This window comes from Aethalodelphis obliquidens, unplaced genomic scaffold, assembly GCF_003676395.1.
Source record: "Aethalodelphis obliquidens isolate GAN/ISIS:26980383/991018 unplaced genomic scaffold, ASM367639v1 scaffold22, whole genome shotgun sequence".
Lineage (NCBI taxonomy): Eukaryota > Metazoa > Chordata > Mammalia > Artiodactyla > Delphinidae > Aethalodelphis > Aethalodelphis obliquidens.
The window spans coordinates 5,246,693-5,268,312 of NW_020837966.1; the positions used below are offsets into that span (position 1 = coordinate 5,246,693).

Genomic DNA, 21,620 nt, shown 5'->3' on the forward strand with positions numbered 1-21,620 from the left:
GGTATTAAGGAAATAGAAGCTAAGGGACCTGATAATTGACTGGATATTGACAGCAAGGGAAGATAGAAAATAAAAAGATGATTTCTGGGTTTCTGGCAGGTAAGTTTATAGCTGTGCCATCCTATGTATGAGCTAAGGAGAGGCAGCAGACATGAAGAGGAAGAGAGTAACTTTTGGTTGAACACTGTATTGATCAGCCTAGATTAAAATAAACTATAGTAACTGACAATCCCCAAATCTCAGTGATTTAAACAACAAAGACGAAATTCTCATTCATGCTACATGTCTATTGTACTTCAACAGACCTCCCTCTGGGGCGCATCTGAAACACTGCTCAATTCAAAAGCAGGACAAAGGAGTGCTAAAGATTCATACCATGCCCTGGCAATTAAAATACTTTGGCCCAGAAGTGGGACACATCACTTCCACTCACAATCTACTGGCCAGAAATAGACATATGACTGTGCCTAAATTCAAGAGGGCAGAGGAGTTGCAATCCTCCTAGATGTAGCCCAAAATAGCCCAGAAGCAGAGGAGAACTAGATATCTGTGGTCATCAGGAATGTCCATCAAAGACATGTTAGGTCTGAAGCACCTGACATGAAGTAGGACAACTTCGGCATGCCCTCTAAAGGCCATTATATGTGCAGGCTAGAGCTCAGGAACAGTATCAGGGTGGGAGACACAGACCAAGGAGCTACAAGGATAAATGTGAAAATTCTAGTCCTCAGGGCATCTATGTAAAAATGAATGGCCAAGGTTAACTGCTTTGCCCACAGTCACAGAGCAGCATGAATGTGGTGGCACCAGGCCTCCAGGTGTCTGACTCCAAACTCAACATTCTTTCTGAAGATGCCTCTAGTGGAATGTCTTATTTGGACAGGCTCTGTTCAAGCAGCAATTATCTGTTCAAGAAAGATGGCATTATCTTAATTTTACCAGCAAGTCCAAAAAATTGCCCATATGTGTCCATTCTCTCAGAAAGCCAAGGTAAATTTTGGCGGCACTCACTCACACTTGGACAATGCCTTCATTTTTTTTTTTTCACATAAAGATCCAACCTGTGTGTTTGGTTTTTACAGTGTGAGAGTTACTTTTCTAAACTTATGTGTCATAGTCCTCTGTTTTAAATCAGAACTAAAGAAAGACTGAAATTTACACTACAGAAGGAGTCTGCAAACTTTTTCTGCTAAACAAATGGGCATGGCTGTATTCCAATAAAATTTGACTTATAAAAACAGCCAGCTAACCGTATTTGGCTCACAAGCTATAGTTTGCTAACCCCTTCACTAAAGGACAAACTTAATTAAAAGCGATACTACTTTGGGGTATATTATAAAGAAATCAGTAATTAGGGAATTCCCTTGCGTGCCAGTGGTTAGCACTCTGCACTTCCACTTCAGGGGGCAGGAGTTGGATCCCTGATTGGGCAACTAGGATCCCGCATGCCACTCAGTACAGCCAGAAAAGAAAAAAAGAAAAGAAAAGAAAAAGAAATCAGTAATTTGGAAACTAGTATTGCACAAGATGGAAATCTGGTGATCACAAGAACTCCAGATTACAAACCCACCTAAATTATATTTATAAAATTAGAACCATGGATTTTTGTGTAGTGCTTGTGAAGCCCTCCACAGTTCAGTCTCAAAGTTCTATACTGGTTAAAGAGACACTGAGCCTGTTATTAAGCTACTACCTCTCAGCTCCAAACACATCCTTCCATACCATCTCTATGATGCTAGGGCTGGGGCTCTGTGAACACCTTGTTAGCTGCTGCCTGTTAGGCTCTGACCACAGAGGGCACTGGATGGCTGGAAGAGGGAGGTGTGGCTTGTTCCTTTCTGTCTGTAACCTATTGGCTTCCTGCTCCTGTGGATGGCCTAGCCCTGCTTCTTCACTCCAGCAGCTGCACTTCCTTCCTGTGGCAGCTGCTGGCTGAATCCAGTTAGCAGTCTTTCTGGAAGCACAGTTCCAGCCTGCCTCCTCCTCAGGTCCAGGTCCTAGCCCCCTGCCCCTCACCTGAGCTCAGAGACTCCATAACACCAACCACGTAGTACCATCTCTCAGAGGTCTGGGTACCAGGCCCTCAGCTTCCCTCCTCCGAGCTCAGAGGCCTCAGCACCAGACATTATCTTGGAGATGGGAGTTCAGCCCCACAGGGCCCCTCCGCCAAGCTTCTGAACTTCAATAATCTCAATCCTAGGAGTGGCAAATGCCGCCTGTGGTTGCTACTTCTGTGATCCCATAGTGTTCTCTTGTTGCCTTTTCAGTTCTTTAATATCTGGTTGATTTTTTTTATATTAAATTCTCTGTTAAAATATTTAATGTAATTTCTGTCTCCTGACTCAACCCTAACTGATACACAGTCAGGCAATTTCAAAAGAACTCTAATCCTCAATTTTTTTTTCTCGAGCACTATGAAGCAGACACATAATTCTGAACTTTACTAAAATCCCATCTGCTGCTCTCAAATACTACAGCTGCTCCCATGCCTGACTCCTCAAGAGTCTCCTCTCCCCCTGAAATTCCTTCCACCCTTAGCTTTTCAATCTAGTCTCTTTTGTCTTCCTCCCCAACTCCTTTCCTCCTAATTCTCCAACACAAAATCCCAAGAACCAGTCTGCCAAAAAGGATGAGTCTCAGAAGGTGACAGAGCTGAGGCACTTGGGCTCCTTTCCTCATGCCAGAGGTTACAAACTGAAATGCCCACCATGGGAAGGTGGGACATAGGTGAGAAGGTGGCCACGCATAAGAACTCTGGGACTCCAATGTCATCACCGTCTAAGTACAGTTATGCAAATATGCAAATTGGAAGTTGTGGTGCCAGTGGCGGCTGCAAAGTGTGTGCCTGTCTACATATCAGAGCCTCAATTTTTCAAGGGAGGTCAAAAAATCAAGATTTTTTATGTGAAATCTCCGAGTTTTTAAACATGGCTCTTTTTCATTCTGTGCAGGTTAACTGAAACTTGCCTAATCCTGCCTGCATGCCCTGTTTGCTAGCACTGCACAATGCTAGCATCAAATGCATTAGACATATTCCATTTTTTGTCAAAGATTTGATGATTAAAACTATTTTTAATAGTAACCTACAGAGCTCTGAATTACAACAGCAAACCAAAAATAGGATTCCTTTCCCTGCCACTTTTCAAAGTTACCACCAAAATGAAAGAAAGCAAGAAAGAGTTGAGTAACAGAAGATACCACCTGATTTAAACCCTCACCTCAGAAAATCTGGGATTCAACTTTGAAAAAAATTAACAGAAGAAAATAGCCTCTAAAGCAACGCTTTTAAAGTTTATTTTAGAAGGTGGTAGTGCTACATTATTTTTTAAGTAATATTTACAGAACAGTTTGTTCTGGAGTTCTAAATGACACAAACAGAGTAGGCCCGGTATACATATGCCAAAATGGTGACAATGAAATTAGAGCTTGATCCAGTGGTAAATTACCCTCTGCTCATCCCACCAACACCTAAGGCTCTGAAATGGAGAAGGCATCATTTGAGTAAGTCGGCCACTTGAGTACACATAAGGGCACACACCCACTTACCTCCCAAACCCCCCATGTACAATTACCCAGTCTGCAAGAAAAAGACACACTGGCTCTATAATTATCATATGTGAACTAAAAAAGCATGCCATTTTAAAAGCTTAGCTACATTTCCCAGCCACACTTTACCAGTCTCAGAGCAAACTCCAAAGCAGTATGATGTCTGCTGCCTGGAATGTCTAACAGCACAGAGCAATGTGAAGTCCATCTGCTGGGGGACAAAGCGATGTCAGTAATGCCAGAGTGGGGATGCGGGGCAGAAGGGGTTAATTTCTTATTCCTTATTCCAACATGTCCCTGTGTGTTATTCCTACAGAAGGAAAACATTACAATTTCCCATGGCCAACTTATTTTGCTCCACCTCCACAAGTACGTATTGTCAACTGCAATAAGAACTAGCCCATCTAAAACCCACAACCTTACTCTCCAAAAGCCAGAAAGGAGCCATAAGAGGACTCTACAGAGTTCACGTGGTTGGCACAAAGGCCATGCCCTAAAGACTCCTTGGAGAACTACTGTATCTTCAGTCCATTCACTCTTTCTTGATACAAAATTCTAATTAGCCTGTTTGATTTTCAAAGTTTACAGATCAGACTCAGGAAATTTCAGTATAGAGACAAATCAAAGGCACTTGGGGACCTCAAAAGGCCATATATATTGTGAAATGCCAGAGCACATGGTGGAGATACCAAATGTTGAAGAGAAGGGGAGATGTGTTAAAGAATTGAAGAGGAGCACATGAGTCCATCTCAAAAAGTGGGCCTTAAAAAGACAGTGTAATTGGTTAAAAGGCTGGAAGAGACTGGAGCCAAGTAAGAGAGGAGAAGACAGAAACAGACAATATGCTCAGATCAATAGGAAAAGAACCAACATGAAACAGCTCAGAGGGGCAAAATAACATGATTCTCACGGCTGTTAGAGAAGCATCTGATGTTTATTGTGGACTTCGGCATGTAGGCTCAATGTCTAGTACTTCACCTGCTTTATCTTATTCAACCCTTTCAACAACCCTGTGAGCTGGGTATTATGTCCATTTTATAGATGAAGCTATAGGCTCGGAGAGTTTAAGCCCAAGGTTACTTGGCGAGGAAAGGGCATACCCAGATTCGAATTCCAGGTCTGCCTAGTTCCAAAGTCTTTCTTGGGGAGGAGAAGAAGGAGAGGGGAAGAGAGAAAAGAAAAAGGATACCATTTAGTACGCAAGGTACCCACCATGCTCCTGACTCTCTGCACTCTGCATCTACCACTGCTCTATGAGGGAACATGCCTCTCTAGCATAGCATCTGGCCCAGGTCTGTACTCTCTGTATCTAATGAATGAGTACATGAGTCTTTCCGTAGTACAATTCTATAATGTAGGTGTTGTTATTCTCATTGAACAGTTGAAGAAACCACTATTCTTTAAAGCATTTGGTCTAAAAGAGAAGAAAGAAAACTTTCCCAGTGAAAGATAAAACCAAGGGTTATCTTGACAGGCCAAATGACTGCCCTTGTCAAAACAACTGATGGAATACTGGGAAGGAAAATAAAGCAGAACTACGAGGGGACGTAAAATAACAGACATTTTGTACTATTTCTTTTTCTTTCCTTTAATATTTGAGATAACATAACTTGCAGTAAGATCAGCAAAGGAAACAGGTCTCTTTGCAACAAAATTTCATTTATAGACCAAATTCCTGAAAAGTTTACCTATGACAATTGATGCAGGGCATCGTCACTTGAAAGAAGGGAAAGAAAGAGAGAACGAGAGATTCAGAGACAGAGAGAGACAAAAAGAAAATAAAACTAACAACCCAGAAAACTACGCAGCTCATCACGTGTTCTCTTCCAAATTCTGCAGAATCACACTTAACGTGACAGATGTGAAGAGGGAAGGAGGCTCACACTCAGAAAGGCAGGAGAACTATTCTGGGGAGGTTTGTTAGAACAGGTGGCAACGTGCCTGGAGAACTAGTGCACAGACATAGCTTTGGCATATACATTCATTCATTCATTCATTCATGGATACATGCATGCATGCATGCAACAAATAATTACCACATCCTGACTATGAGCCTGACTCATCAACAGTAGCTGAAGATCCTGTGGGGAGCCAGACATAGTCCCTACCCTTAAAAAGCTCATAATCTGCTGGAAATGTTCAAGCAACTAACAAGTCAATTAATTCTACCCATAATGGGGTGCATCTTAGGGATTCTAGGAACTCAGCCTAGGGGAGCAAGGGCTGAGGAAGGCTGCTCAGAAGTGGCATGTGATTCTTGAAGGGAGGAGGGATAACCAAGGAAAGGAGTAGAAGGAAGGCTGGAGAGGTTATCAGGGATACGACTTTGCATACCATGGTGAGATCTTTATATTTTATCCTGAAGAAAATTGAAAGTCATTCAATGTTCATTATTAGGGGAATCACATGTCCAGATTGGCATTAAAAAATAAAAATGTGGAGAAAATACAGATAACAGAATGGAAAGAGGTTTAGATTGGAGGAGAGGAGGTAAGTCATGAGACTACTACAGTTGTTCAGGCTGGAAATATGGAAACCTAAACTAAGGTTGAGATGGGGAGAATGAAAAGGAGGGAACTGAGTCAGGAGACGCTTGGGGGGAAAGAATCAATAAGAACTGGGGACTAATTTGGACAGGGGTTATGAAGAGTCAAGGATGACCTCAAAGTGTGTGATTTGGTTGTGGTGGGGCTGGGATGCTGGAAACATTCCCTAAAAAAGGGACACAGGATAAAACTGGGGGAAGGTGACAAGTTCAGACTTGGACGTATTGAGTTTAAACTGTCTGTGTCTGGTGAGAGCTCCTTGTCATCTGTGCCTCTATAGCCTACTCACTGAGTTATCTATTGCTACATAATAATATTAGCACAAATTTAGTAGCTTCAAGAAACACATATTTATCTCACAGTTTCTGTGGGTCAGGGGTCCAGGTATATCTAAGCTGGTTCCTCTGCAAGGCTGCAATCAATCTGTCAGCCAGGGCTGGGTTCTCCTCTGAAGCTCAGCTGGGAGAGACTCCATTTCTTAGCTTATATGACTGTTTGGAGCATTCAGTTCGTTGTTGATTGGTGTCCACCCTAGGCTCCTTGCCACAAAGCCCTTTCCATAGGCAGCTAACAACATGGCAGCTTTCTTCTTTAAATCTAGCAAGAATGAGTATCTCCTTGAAACACAGGCATTACAACCTTATGTAACATATTCACATACATACCATCACCTTTGCTGTGTTTTATTGGTTAGAATAAAGTCACAGGTCTTCCCCTCCCTGCCTCATTCAAGGGCAGAGGATCACACTAAGCCTGAATCCAGGAGGTAAGGGTCATGGAGGCCACCTTAGAGTCTATCCACCACAGTCATTTTCATCTGATCTCCAAAAGTTGGAAACACCTGGACCTTATTTCTTATCTCCTACAGCCCCATGGCCTAAGCAACTAGTTACTGAGTGGTATTCAACTATAGATTCATGACCCATCCATCCCTCTCAATTCAATCTCTTCCATGAAATCTTTCCAAGGAGGCTCTCCCCTCTACTCCTTCCCCACCCCATTCTGGTCTGATAGCATTTAAAATCTAAACTAACAGTTTCCAAAATCTGAGGGTCAAAAAACTGCATACTCCTCAAAAGAAATAATAATAGCTACCATTTATTAAATGCTTGCTATATATCACTCACTATACTGGAAACCATATATGCAATATCTCATTCAATCCTCAAAATGATACCAAGTGAAGTGCAAATATTATTCGTATTTTACAGATGGGAAAATGGAGACACAGAAAGGACAAGGCACTTACCCAAAGTCATACAGCTAATTAAGTGGTGGGTACTGGGCATTCTGACTGCAGAGCCCACACTCAAAGCCAGACCAGCCACTTAAACATAACCACTTGCATTTTTAGGATCCTCTGAGTGAGAAAATAAAAAATAACCGAAAGCCACTTTGAGTTCAATAAATATATTTATAGTTTTTTCCCATGATAGAATACATAAATATCTGTGAAACACAGTACCTACATGTGCAAATGTTTATTCCCCCTACAGGTAATGAGGATTAGCAACCAACTGCACAGCCTCACAGCCTTCCCCACACAACTCCTCAGCTGGGCACCAGCGGCCCCTGTCACATTCTTTTGGTACTGGGATTATAACCTGTATCAGCGGTTCTCAACGAGCAGTGATTCTGCCATCCTGGGGACATTTGGCAATGTCTAGAGACACTTCTGATGGTCATGACTAGGGAGGGGGTGCTGTTGGAACCTAGTGTATGAAGGCCAGGGACGCTGCTAAACTTCTTATAATGCGCTGGGCAGTCCCTACAAGAAATTATCCAGCTCAGAGTGTTAATGATGTCAAGTTTGAGAAACCCTATTGTATATCAACATAAAGTTCACTCGCTGTTTTATGTGTATGTCCTAACTCTCCAAGATAAACCTACATGGAATCAGAGCCCCAAATATCTGAGCTCCTTTCCCAACCTACACCTAAATTCCAAACAGGACGAGTGTCGAAGAGATAGGAATTGAAGTTTATTTCAAAGATGGAGTAGGCTTTATTTCTACAAGAGTAATTTATTCAATGATTAACACATTTCCTCTAAACTAAGAGCTTCTCCTTTGAATTTACTAAAGTCTAATTTACTTCTGGAATTAATAGAGCCTTACCCAGAGCAGCCTCTGGCACCTGTATATTTGAATTAGCAAACAATTCCCTGATTTAGAAAAATCAGATAAATGAAACAATATGCAAGATGGAGCCAAACAGACCCAGAAGCATCATCAAATGCCAAGGACTGGAAGGTGTTTATTTCCTCAAGCAACCATTCACCCCTTAAATGTTTGAAAGGCAAGGACATGCAAATGAACTACCTTCCAAAAATGATTCTTTTTATTTTTTAATCACAAATCATTGTGAAGGAAGACAACAAGATTGTTCTAAAGCACGTCAGATGTATTTGCTGAATGATGAAGAGTCCTCTTTTTTGTTAACAAATGTAGGAGTTGTGTGTATACTAAGCAGAAAATACATTATAATTCTAAGAAGGAGAAGGAACCATTATTCTATTTTTCAAGATAAAGAAATCTAAACCTGTACTCCAGACAATGAGTCAAAGGACCATCCCAACAAATTTTCTACCAAGTAGGAAATGGCCATGTTGTGTATTTCCATGCCTCTGTGAGCCAATCTCAGGGTACAGTCTGGCTCCTCTTTTGCTCTCAAATAAATAGAAAACAAGTCCATTGAATCCCAAAATAACTTAAAACCTTTGGGTCCACGCCCACACTGCTGAGAAGACTCCAAAATTGTTCCGTCTGCTCTAGCACTGTACTTACCACAGGGGAGCTGATGAATCAGACTGGACAGGACCACGTGGGTCTCTGAAATTCCTCAGGAGCATCTTGATTACACCCAATCAGTGAGGCCATACACAGAAGCCCAGTGAATCAGAAACCCAGCACAGTCAGCAGGGCTGGAAAACCAAGGCCATTAGTTCCTGCTGTTTCCCACCTCTTAAAGAATCAAATCCAAGCTGATTGTGAAAGACAATGGCCACTTTGTACAATCAACCACAGATTATTTTTAATGGGGGCAGGAGAGATTCAAAGCAGTGGGGGACTCCAAAATCACTAATCATCACATTTGGAATTTTCTGAAGGTTATTCTTTGAAACAACAGATCTAATTTCTCAAATATAATTTTCCTAGGCACATGCCTGAGTACATGCCAAACAGTATCAGCAAACAGCAATACAAGTACATACCAAGGCCTGGGGTAAAGTGGCCTGGGGTTTAAGTTCATCTGAGCATTAGCCTGGTTCTACAGAGGTTGGTGAACTCATATGAGTGGACTGAGCCCGTGGCTAGGATCTGGTTTGGAGTCTGAGTAGTCATCTAGTTGGCATATGTCTACACCCCTTCATTCATTCCACCTACAATTAGCATTTACTCACACATGGGGCCTTTATTCTGACTTTTCCTTCCTTTTCTGATGTCTGCTCACTCAGATTCTATACTTTCTCCACTTGATTTAGTGGCCTAAATCAAGCTCTACCTCCTCTAAGAAGCCAACCTCACCAACTCCAGCCAACATGATCTCACATTATTCTCTGAATAGGGGACATCAGGGTAGCTGTTTTTGGAGCTCTTACGATGTTCCGGGCACCATGCTCAACTCTTTATATATATTTGACCTCATTTAACTTTCCTATGCCAGATATATATCACTTCTCCCACTTCACTGATGAGAAAACTGAGGCTAACAGAGGAAAAGCAACTTACCCCAGATCACACAGCTAGTAAACAGTATAAGCCTTGTCTGTCTTGGGCACTAAATCAGGGCACAGTTTTTCTGTAAATGGCCAGATACTGAATATTTTAGCTTTGCAGGCCACATATTCTCTGTCGTAACCTCTCAACTCTGTCTGCCATTGTAGTGTGAAAGCAGTCATAGGCTATACATTTAAAAATGGAAAACACATTCTTAGCTCACCAGCAGCATGAAAACAGGTGGTCTGGGGGCCTGTATGAAACTTCCACTATGTAAAGTCAATGGGCTACAAACACCTTGGCAATGTTCCCCCCCTCCAGCGCACACAGCTCAAGACTTACACACAGTAACAGCAACCTGTGCTAGGTACTTGGTAGGAGCCAGACTCTGTCCCTATTTCCCAAAGACCTCACAAAAGCCCTCACTCCACGCAGGAGCCATCACTTTTCCTATTTGAGCAAAGGTGCTTCAATAAGTGAAAGAACTTCACAAGGTTGCCCTGCTGGTTAGGTGTGTGGGCTGGGATTTGAACCCAGTTAGTGGGACCCTAGAGCTGCATTTTCCACCTCCACAGCCTATATATACCCAGGTTGAAGCTGGAACCCACACCTTTTCAGTGTGACCACCAGAACCGAGTCCTGGTCTCCTGGCTACTCTGCTACCCATGTATGTCCACAGGAAATATAGGGCCACTACAGCCCCTGGCTTCCCGAGGCAGGTCTCACATGGAATGCCACTTCTTACCACTTTGAAGAGACAGAAAACATTCCAGATAACTAAAGATCAAAGGTCATTTCAGAAGACCCGATTTCATATTCCATTGTTAAACTTGAATAAGCCATTACATTCAGTGGAATGAATCATCTAAGGGATCAAATACATCATGTCCCACAATGTCATTTTTTTTAATTATAAATAAATATTGCAAGCACCAAGGAAATCATTTCCCAGAGCCCATTTCATTTATAGTCCCTACTCCAAGTGTGCCTGATTCTACTCTGAGGCACCAACCTGCCATATTAAACCATGCCATCCATATAAAGTTTCCTCCTCCATGAGACTTCTTCTGCCCTAATTCTGCAAATAATGGATAAAGACAAGCCCGGACGCTGGCTGAGGAGAGAAAAGGGGAAAATGGATCCTGATTACAAAAGAACATGTCATCCAGTGGAGCAAACATGAGTTTCAGAGCCAGAAATGTAGTTTACTGTCGGAGTGACCTTGAACCTCACTAATCCTCAAGTTCCTCATCTAGAACATACGAACAAAAATGGTTATGGCACAGGTTCTTGATAAATGAAACAATATTTCTAACGCAACTGGCCCAAACACCAGACCTACCCTCTTCTCTTTTTCTCTTATGTGAGGATTTTATTTTTAAAACACATGAAACAGGGACTTCCCTGGTAGTGCAGTGGTTAAGAATCTGCCTACCAATGTAGGGCACACGGGTTCGATCCTTGTTCCGGGAAGATCCCACATGCCACGGAGCAACTAAGCCCGTGCGCCACAACTACTGAGCCTGTGCTTTAGAACCCGCGAGCTACCACTACTGAGCCCGTGTGCCACAGCTACTGAAGCCCACGCACCTAGAGCCTGTGCTCCACAACAAGAGAAACCACTGCAATGAGAAGCCCGCGCACCGCAACGAAGAGTAGCGCCCGCTCAACGCAACTAGAGAAAGCCCGCGCACAGCAACGCAGACCCAACGCAGCCAAAAATAAAATAAATTAATTTTAAAAAGAAAACACATAAAACAGATTAACTGTCATAGTGGCTGTTGTTTTACTTTTAATACACATTCTTCTAAACTTCCAAATTAGCATAAGGTAAAAGAGTCACTGTGACAAATTTAAACTGGAATTATCTAAAGTTGTGGTCTTCCCAGATTTTTTTTTTAGGTCCACAGTCAAGAGTATGAAATACTTGATAGATTAAAAGCATATTTCAATCTAGCTTACATAGTCAGTGTGGGTAACATAATACAATGAACATCTAGTGCTAGTTACGGCCAGACGTAGCTTGGTTTCCAAAAGGTAACTACACCCTTAAATGTGCAGTAGATGCCCAGTCAGGCTGGTGGCTTAGGCCATGGGAACTAAAGACTTGGTTCACATCTCAACTCGTGACACTTAGTAACTGTGGTAGTGGGCAAATCCCTAGCCTCTTCAAGCTCTGTTATCCTCATCTATAATATGGAATGATGGTGTCTGCCCCCTGAGCTTGTTATGAGGGTGAAATGAGGTAATCCATGTAAATACATATTAAATCCATATTAAATATAAAGCATTAACATACTGCCTGACTCCTTATAAGGACTCAATACCTGTAGGTTATGATTATTAGTTTTATTAATGTTGGCTTATGATCACTGAGGAAATCCTGAAGAACATGCAGCTCTGAAAGAAGAGCTGAAAGAGAACGCTGAGCAATAAAACACTGGGAAGGGTGGATGGTCTAGGTGACACCTTGACAAGGGGTTAACTCACTTGGCAGAAATTTATTTCAACATCTGTGCACATGTGCATGCATCTGCAAAGATGTGCATGTGTGCCAATTCTGGCATATTTGCCAAAAACTCCACCACATTATCATCATGCCTTGTGAACCTAACCAGACTGGGGAGTCTATCACAGAACAACTGTCAAGTTAAAATTGGATCCTCGCTGTCCAAATGGAGGCAGTTTTTTAATTTCCTTTTCCCTTCCTTTTCACTTCTCCTCAACCTCCCACAAATGAACACACTTACCCAAGCCAAGAATATACAGCTCAGAAATGAGATCAGGAAAAAAATTAAAATGAAAAACAAAAACCTAGGAAAATAAGCATATCAGAGAAAGTAATCAAAGAGCAGCACCACTTGATTATTCACACAATTGACACTATGATCTGCCCTGCACCAAGATACTCTATCAACTGCTGTGTTGTTGGCTCTAATCTTTACAACCAACGTGCAAAGTATATATTCTTATTCCCATTTCACAGATCAGGAAATCAAGGCTTTTACAGATGAAGTGACTTGCCCAAGGCCATCTAGTTCATAAGTGAGTCAGGATTTGAACCCTACCCTCTCTAGCAATAAAACTCTTCCAAATAGTCCCTGCCACTTCTCCAAGCTCTGTGGCAGGCATGGGGTCCTATATAAAGAAACTAAGCTTGGCTCTTACCCTCAAGGAGCATATAGTCTAATGCGAAGGACAGAGGCAAGCAATGATGATACAGAGTAAGGCATGGTCTCCAGGGCTAAAAACAATGTGTCATAGGAGATCCAAGGAGAAAGGGACTCAATCCAGGAATGAAGAGGCAATGTAAGAGTTAGGTATTGAAGGATGAGTAAGAGTTTGCCAGTTAGAAAAGAGGGAAATGGGCATCCAGGCTTGGGGTAATCATGCAAACAGAAGCACAGAGATAGGAAAGATCCTTGCATGTTAGAGGTAGTAAGATGGGAGGTATCTGAGTGAGCTGTGAAGGAAAGGGAAACAGGCTAGAGAGGAAACGAGGGGCTGATAGAGAAAAGTTTGTCAGCCATGCTATAGAGTGTAGAGTGCATTCTGCAGCCAAATTACAGGCAGAAAGAGACCAGCAAAGCAGCTGTTGCCCCAGGACAGAGTATAGAAGGTGAAGACAGAGGACAATGGGGTGAAGGAAAGGCTCATTCATGGGTTAGAGATGGCGTGAGAGGTGAGGAGATCAAAGGCTGAAATGAAACACATGGAAGAAGAGATGATGCCTGCTCAAAGGAGTTCCATCCAGGGAAAAACAGCCCACAAGAGAAATAACAACAGTACAGGATCCTTGATATTTAGGAAACAGAATTGAAAACAGAACAAGCCCATAGCATATTTGATTTAGACCAGTAAGAAAAAGGGAGAGAAAGTTTCAAAAGTGAAAGTGATGGAGATTAGCACAAGGTCTCCAACAGAGATCAACAGAACCCAAAATGTAAAAAGTAGGACTCAATCTTCTATGTTTCAAGAGGAGCTTAACTAAAAGGAATAAGAAATTGAAAGCAACAACAACAAAACGCAATGAGTCTGGTTTGGAGGTGAAGCCACTGTACCATTGGAGACATCAAAAAATGAACCAGCACCATCCGTTAGAGCAGACAATGGTCCAGCAAGCCAACCTGAGCAGTAGAGATGGTAACTATTGTTAAAGGGACAGAGGTCATGCCCACAGGGGTGGCTTTCTTCATTTTCCCCTGAGAAATGCATCATAAATCATATATAGATGGGGGGTATGGATGCAGAGTACAACCCAGGAAACACTAAGACCTGAAATGACAGCACAACTTCCTTGTTATTCTCAATATTGCTCGCATGATGCTGGCTGCAAGTCATGACTCACACTAGGGAATTAAGGGTTCTCCAAAAAAAATCTGTTTCAATTACACACACCACTTCCACAGAAAGGAAAGTGATATATTTCTATTGATGCAGACGGAACTTTAAAGCCCAACCAATCCTCTGTCTGGAGATTCAAGAGAGTTCAAATACGACAAAATAAAGACTAAATACCATATCTCCTGTCAAACAGAAAGAAGGACATTGGTCAACCAAAACCAGGGTAAACACATGAAGAAAGATCCATGGACCAAGCTACCAGGGATTTTAAGTGTTAGAACTTCCAGGTTCCTTGGATACCATCCTGTTCAACTTCTTGGTTTATAGATTAGGAAGATAAAGACCCAAACAAGAAAAATACCCCAGCCTCTTATAGCACATTGGGAGGGGAGAGAGAGAGAGAGAGATGGAAGGAGGGAACAGGGGAGAGAAAGAGAGACAAAGAAACCAGGGCTTATCACAACTTCCATTGCAAGACGATGCTCTTCCCAGGGTCCAGAACCCAAGTCCTCAGATAAAGCAGCCATCCTCCCCTGAGGGTGGGCTCAAACCCCTCGAGACCAGAGATAAATCAGCCACACCCTCGTTCTGCAACACTCTGAATTAGTGATTTTGGTGATGAGTGGTTCTACTCCCAGAGCTTCTCCTGTTTTGTGAGTATCTCCAGTGTGCCTCGAATTATTTTTTCTCCTATGAAAAGGCAGGAACAATAACATGCAAGTCTATTCAGAAGGGACAGTTAGCACTTCGTATCTGCAAGGAGCTTGACAGTTGGCTCTTCCTGACAGATGCCATCCTCCTCCCAGGAGAACATCTGTCCCACTGGAGTAGAGGAACCCTGCTCTGGAAGCTCTGTCCAAGAGCTGGGAGGAGGCTCCTCCCTATTTACAGTGCAGCCTTTCTTGGGGTTTTCAAGCCTGAGCTTCCTTGGTATCTTGAAAATCTGTCCAGAAATTGGCAGACACACCTAACAGAGGATGGAGTCCTTTCACAGTCTGGTCTCCTTTGGAAGAGGTAAACAGGATGGTTGCAATTTGTTTTTAGGATAGCCACATACAGAAACAGAGTGGTCATTCTATATGGCAGTATAATAAACATCATTTCTTCATGATATTTTTATGACAGAGGGAAATAAAGAATTGAATCTGTGGATGGCGATACATTAAAGAGTAGAGTAACAATAGAGCATAATAGAAAGGACTATAATGAGAAGTAGATTAAAAGTGTAGGAATAAACTCCTGATGAAAAAAAATAGCCATAATTTTAAAACAAAAATAGATTTGCTGAATTTCAAATGGAACAAACCATCCACAGTATGAAAAATAAACACACAATACTTCAACCTTAGAAGTTAAGCCCTGGGGATGTCCCTGGTGGCGCAGTGGTTGAGAATCCGCCTGCCAATGCAGGGGACCTGGGTTCAAGCCCTGGTCTGGGAAAATCCCACATGCCGCGGAACAACTAAGCTCATGCACCGCAACGAAGAGTAGCCCCCCCGCTCACCACAACTAGAGAAAGCCCGTGTGCAGCAACGAAGACCCAATGCAGCCAAAAATAAATAAATAAATAAATAAAGAGTCAATGGGAGCATCAAAGAGTGATCCCTTATAATAAAAAAAAGAAGAAGAAGTTAAGCCCTTGTTTTGAAATCAATTAATCAAGTACTCATGACTGCCGACTGGCACCAAACACTGTGGGACGTAAGAGAGGAAGGTAAAGCAGGCTTCTTATCCAAAGCAGTCTGAAACTCAAGTTGGTACAAGCAAGGTGCACACAACTGAATTAGTGAAAAAGAGAATTTATACGGTGTGACGCAGAAGTCATTAGGCAATGACACTGCAACATCATGTGTTTCTTCCTGTCAAAGTAAGTCCCAGAGTGTCCGTTTTCTTTGTATTGAAAACAGGTGCAACTACACGACTTTTGCTTCACTTTAAATAGAAAAGCATTTTCTCTCTCAATGCAATTTAAAAAATACAATTAGGCAATACTACAAATTAGTCTTCCAACCTTCAGTCCAGTATTTCTCAAAGTCCAGTAACCATCGGCATAGGAATCAACTGGGACACAGGTTTAAAATGCAGATGTCTTGGCTTCATCCAAGACCCACTGAGGGAGGACTTCTGAGGTGGGGCCCAGGAATATGCATTTTTATAAACACTGTGGGCAACTCTAATGTCTACTCAAGTTTGAGGACCGGGGCTTCCAAAATCGCCCTGTCGCAGGCCTCTTCCCTACCTGTGTCAGGGTGCATTTTCTGAAACAGAAACGTCATCATGTCATTCTCCTACTTAAAAAAACAAAGAAAGAGAAAACGTTTGCTATTCCTTCTTTGCCTACAGAAGTAAACCCAAACTCCTCAGTGTGGTTTACAAAAATCAGCCCACCTCCAATGTCTAGCCGCTGCCCAACCAGGAACATTTTCACAATATACTGTTAAACCAAAAAGTAGGCTCCAAAGCAATATGAACATCAGATACATGCTACAGCATGGATGAAACCTGGAAACATTGTAAGTGAATAAGCAAAATACAAAACGACAAATATTGTATGATTCCACTTACATGAAATACCTAAAACATGAAAATGCATAGAGACAAAGTAGATTGGAGGTTACTGAAGGCTTGGAGGGAAAGGGAGTGCATATTTACTGCTTCATGGTTACAGAGTTTCTGTTTAGGGTAATAGAAAAGTTTGGGAGGGCTCCCCTGGTGGCTCAGCAGCTAAGATTCTGCCTGCCAATGCAGGAGACACGGGTTCGAGCCCCGGTCTGGGAAGATCCCACATGCCACGGAGCAACTAAGCCCGTGTGCCACAACTATTGAGCCTGCACTCCAGAGCTTGCAAGTCACAACTACTAAGCCCGCGAGCCTAGAGTCCGTGCTCTGCAACAACAGAAGCCATCACAATGAGAAACCTGTGCACTGACTGCAACGAAGAGTAGCCCCCACTCACCGCAACTAGAGAAAGCCCATGCACAGCGACGAAGACCCAACACAGCCAAAAATAAATAAATAAGTAAAATAAATTAAAAAAAAAAAGTTTGGGAAATAGTGGTAGTGGTTGCCCAACATTGTACCTATAATTAACGCCATTGAATTATACACTTAAAAGTGGTTAAAATGGCAAATTTTATGTGATATATATTTACCATGATTTTGAAAAATTAATAATGTAATATACCAAACACCATTGAGTTGTACACTTTATATGCGTGAATGGTACTGTATGTAAACTATATCTCAATAAAGCTATTTAAAAATGTACATAAAATACCAGTGTGTGAGAAAGACAGGGGAGGATATACTCCTAATTACTAACAGGGATTAACTCTGGATGGCAAGATGCAGAAGGTTCTGTTTTCTGAGCTTCTCTACATTTTCCCAAATTTTCATAATGAGCTTGTGTTGTATTGCCTTTGCATCCAGAAGAGGAAGAATAATTGTCATTTTAACGCTAAAAGTTTAAACAAGATAAAAATAAGATATAAGCCGTGATCTTCTTGGGGGTCAAGGCACATGGTTGTGGAGTGTCAGAGAGGACCCCAGGCATCTAGTGCTGCCTACATTCTTCTTCACTGAGTGAGCCCCTGGTCACTTCCATGTGTCTGTTTATAATGCTGTGTCTTGGTGGCCAAAAGAGCTTAATAATGCAGCCAGGGGGCTTCCCTGGTGGCACAGCGGTTGAGAGTCTGCCTGCCAATGCAGGGGACACGGGTTCGTGCCCAGGTCTGGGAAGATCCCACATGCCGCGGAGCGGCTGGACCCGTGAGCCATGGCCACTGAGCCTGCGCATCCGGAGCCTGTGCTCCGCAACAGGAGAGGCCACAACAGTGAGAGGCCCACGTACCGCAAAAAAATAAATAAATAAATAATAATGCAGCCAGGGACTCTGGAGGAAGACTGCCAGGATTTCACCACTCACTAAGCCCCTCTCAGAACCTCTATTTCCTCATCTGAGCAATGGAAATAATAATGGTACCTACTTCATAATGTTATCAAGAGAATAAATAAGCTAATTTACATGAAGTACTTGAAACAACGTCTGACATCCAGTACTCTGACTTAAGTGTTTAGCTCACTATCAGCTGCAATCTTTTTTTTTTTTTTTTTGCGGTACGCGGGCCTCTCACCGCTGTGGCCTCTCCCGTTGTGGAGCACAGGCTCCGGACGCGCAGGCCCAGCGGTCACGGCTCACGGGCCCAGCCGCTCCGCGGCATGTGGGATCTTCCTGAACCGGGTCACGAACTCGTGTCCCCTGCATTGGCAGGCGGACTCTCAACCACTGCGCCACCAGGGAAGCCCCATCACTCATTTTTGTATGGCTCATAAACTACATTTTTTAATGTTTAGAAAATAATCAAGAAAAATGACATTTCATGACACACAAAAATTATTTAAAAATTCAGATTCCAGTGTCCATAAATACGGTTGTATTGGAACACAGCCATTCCTATAAATTTCCATATTATCTATGCCTGCTTTCATGTAGTTGCATGAACCATTCGGCCTGCAAAGCCTAAAATATCTGACCCTTTACAGAAAATGTTTGCTGACTCCCAGGTATGGAACACAGAAGGTCCCTTGTGCCTTGCTACTCTCCGCTTGTCAAGTCTGTATCAACATGATAAGTCAGCACTGGGTCTGAACACCACTCTCTCTGCATTGAGTTCCTTGGCTGTTTATTCTCTTTGGTAGCACCTAGGCTTTGGCATCAGTTCTTATTGGTTTGGAGGAATCAGATCATTCCTTTTCAACCCTTTTTGCTCTCTTTTGACTTTCTGTTTCGTGTTGTACTATCTAAAAAGTGTTTGTCATAAAAAGAATCACAGTGTATAGAACACAGGCAATTTACGCACCCATCATAAAACAGTCCCTGATAAGCCTGCTGTTTGAGTCAGTCTCACAGACTGGTGATTTTGTGGTTCTCATCGGACCAGTGTCTATTTGGACAAGCTTTTCTGTGAGTCACCAATAAAACCAGATAAAGTACTCCTTCCATCTCTAATTTTTCTCCTGAGAGTTTGGTTTTAATCCAGAAAGAGCATTCTCCCTGGTCTTCCTGCCAGGCGGGCAGAGATTGTCAGGTCTGTGTGTTTTTGTTGTTGGTTTGGATTTTTTTGTTTTTGTTTTTGTTTTTGCAGGTTGGGGTTTGTTTTTAATTGAGATATAACTGACATATAACATTATGTTAGTTTCAGATGTACAACATAATAATTCAGTATGCGTATATATTGCAAAATGGCCACCACAAAAGTCTAGTTAACATCTATCACCACACAGAGTTACAAATTTTTTTTTCTTATGATGAGGACTTTTAAGATCTACTCTTAATATGTAATACAGTATAATTAACTATAATCACCATGCTATACATTACATCCCAGGACTTACTTATTTTATAGCTGGAAGTTTGTACCTTTTGACCCCCTTCACCATCTCAACCAACCCCCCACTCTGCCAACCACCAATCTATTCTCAGGTGTGCTTTTGACAGTAGCCAACCATCAGGTTGAGGGTCCAAGATGCTAAGTGGACAAGCATCACTTTCAATCAACTGTGGCCAGCTCTCATGGGGTCATCTAAGTCTAAGTCATCTCCTCCTCCAGGAAAAACTCCTGACTCTTATATGTTTACTCTCATATAATCCTAATTCTTGTACCTGTCTCACCTAATTTCACTAAAGACACCTTCAATGGACAATCTAGAGAATATCTGACTTAAATAAAATTGTTTTTTGAGAGGTGCCTTAGGGGAAAAAAGGGAGGAATAAGATTTCTCAGGCTCAATAAGCACCATTTTTTATTGACAGGCAGAAGGCGCCAAACAAAATTCTGATTCAAAAACTGCTTCACTAGGGCTTCCCTGGTGGCGCAGTGGTTGAGGGTCCGCCTGCCGATGCAGGGGACACGGGTTCATGCCCTGGTCCGGGAAGATCCCACATGCCACGGAGTGGCTGGGCCCATGAGCCATGGCCACTGAGCCTGTGCGTCCGGAGCCTGGGCTCCGCAACGGGAAAGGCCACAGCAGTGAGAGGCCCGCATACCAAAAAAAAAAAAAAAAAAAAAAAAACTTGCTTCACTAGAAGATTCTTTGGCCAAAGCTAATGAACAATTTAACAATCTCAAGCAACCGCAAACTAGACTCATTTCCCTAGTAAACACTCCTCCTCCTTGTCCTCCAGGTGCCTTCCCCTATGTCTAGTACCCCCTCATCCCCCTATCCTTCTGATCTCTCTCCTTCCACACCTTTGTCAACTTCTCTTCCCCTTTTCTCAGTCCAGGTCCTCCACCTTTTCGCAATGACTCTCCTAAGACTCCAAATGCCAGTTGTGTCTGAAGATCCATCCTGCCCATGATTCTGGTATTCAAGCAACTATAGAATTTAAACCTTGACCTGAGCTAAATGAATAACTATAATTAAGGGTTTTCCTAAATCCAGATGAGACCAGCAACCATTGATAGAAGAATTCAGAATTCTTTTGAGTGCATATGACTCGGGTTACTAGACTTTTATCAATTGTACACGTTTTCTAGAATCTAAATCCTGAATAGCAAAGGCTAATTGGACTGTCCCAGAAAAGGACCTACAGGATCTCTCTTTCCACAATAAACCTGAGAGTGAAAAAAAAAAAGGGCCTGAAAAGTAAGGCAAAATCTTCTAAAAGCCATAACCAAAACATTTCCAATAAAAATAGATGGGACCATAATTCAATCATGCTGAGAAAAAATGAAAAGAAACTATAGGAGAGTTTTAGAATAGAATGAAAAATAATTTCCAACAATATTCAGGAGTTAAAGAAGGTGCTGATACAACAGTGGCTCTTTCACCTTGGCCAAAGGTACTCCCACTCGCCCTTATGGGCATGTGGTCCACTCCCTTGGGTTTACATTAGTTATTCTCCTATGAATCTGTATGTTTAGGGATTTCATTCCAAACACTAGATTCTGTCTTGCTGCACATAGACATGGCAAATATTGCAGTGTACCCAGCCCTATCACCCACAGGTTAAGGCCCCCTTCTTACAACATCTTCCTAAACAGCCTATTCATGATCTTGAGGAAAGTTGTCAATTGAAAGAAACATGAGAGAAAAACTGCCCTTTAACCTTGTTGGAAGGGACATTATCAGGTACTGTTAACAACAAATCCAGCAGTGAAACTCCAAGGAGTCAACGCCTGGGTTCATGCTTCACAGCTAGAGAAGCAGAATTCCAAAGAACTACTCCAACATAGGGACCTCACATTGAAAATTGTCAGATATCCTCTAAAAGTAGCCAATTTTCAGAATAGACAGCTGACCCAAGACTTTTGGAACAAGCTGATGACCTCAGATAGAGGACAGTTTCCACTCAAGGCAATTCCTGTTTTGTTTTTCATCTGCCTCCTTCTAATCATTCTTCCCATTTTCTATAGATTCCTGATCGTTTCCACCCACAACAGCACCTGTTCTCTTTTCCTTCCTCT

At 42.3% G+C, this 21,620-nt stretch overlaps 1 protein-coding gene across 1 annotated transcript in view; it reads right to left on the reverse strand.

The window, feature by feature from the left end:
* Positions 1-21,620, reverse strand: part of ERC2 (ELKS/RAB6-interacting/CAST family member 2) — a 759,104-nt gene that overhangs the window by 669,120 nt on the left and 68,364 nt on the right. The gene's annotated exons all lie outside the window — the stretch shown is intronic.